This window comes from Balaenoptera acutorostrata, chromosome 2 (genome assembly GCF_949987535.1).
Source record: "Balaenoptera acutorostrata chromosome 2, mBalAcu1.1, whole genome shotgun sequence".
NCBI lineage: Eukaryota > Metazoa > Chordata > Mammalia > Artiodactyla > Balaenopteridae > Balaenoptera > Balaenoptera acutorostrata.
Genome location: NC_080065.1, coordinates 39300973 through 39301862, shown reverse-complemented (window position 1 = coordinate 39301862; position 890 = coordinate 39300973).

Below are 890 nucleotides of genomic sequence, written 5' to 3'. Positions count from 1 at the left end.
ATAAAGCATATATGTTGTGTAACTCTTTCTGACTAAATCACAAAACTCTCCCTTTTTTTCTTTCTCCGTATTAAACAAATGAATATCATAAAAATATAAGGCCTTATTTAAGAATGTCACATTGACATTTTGGGGGTTGTCCTAACTTTATTAGAATGGGAACTCACTTTGACCATGAGTCCTTGCTTAAACAATAACTGCAAATTTTAAGTGTGGGTTTATCTTTGTTTATCTTTGTTCCTACCTCATCAGAAATGTTCCTTGTCCTCTAAGTGGTCTCTGAAAGCTGTAGTTGTAACCTCTAGAGATATAGTAACCAACTTCCCATGCCGCCATTTTGTTCCTTTTCTTAGAGAAAGAGTTTGCTTCAATACAACTTATGTTGAAAGTTGGATTGTATCTTCTTTGCACGTGTGTGTTTTCTCCATTCTCCAGACGTCCTCCTTTCACTTAGTGTTCTCTCTTGGCGGTTTCACTGATCTGACCTCCCCATCTACTGTTTTCTTGAGCCACGTTCATTATGCTGGCTACTCAGGAGAACTTCCACCACTGAACTATTTTCTACTCATCCCAAGCCTACTTTCTTTAAGTGGTGGGCTAAGAACCCCAGTTGTGTATGGGTTAAAACTCCCATTTATCCTCACCTCCTTTCTTTAACTTAGACCTCTCTTCTCCCAGGCAGCCACCCTCTTTCTCCCAATCAGACACATACTTCTTGGCTCCTTTCTCTTTTGGCTGGTGAAACAATTACTTGGTTTTTCCCATTTTTCCCAACTGAAGGGGAGAGGAATAGGGGCTATTCTGGTACTTGCTCACCACTGTCACAGCTAAACCATTTATCCATCACAATTCTGTCTTCTTCCTTTGATATCTCATTATTCGTTCCAAAT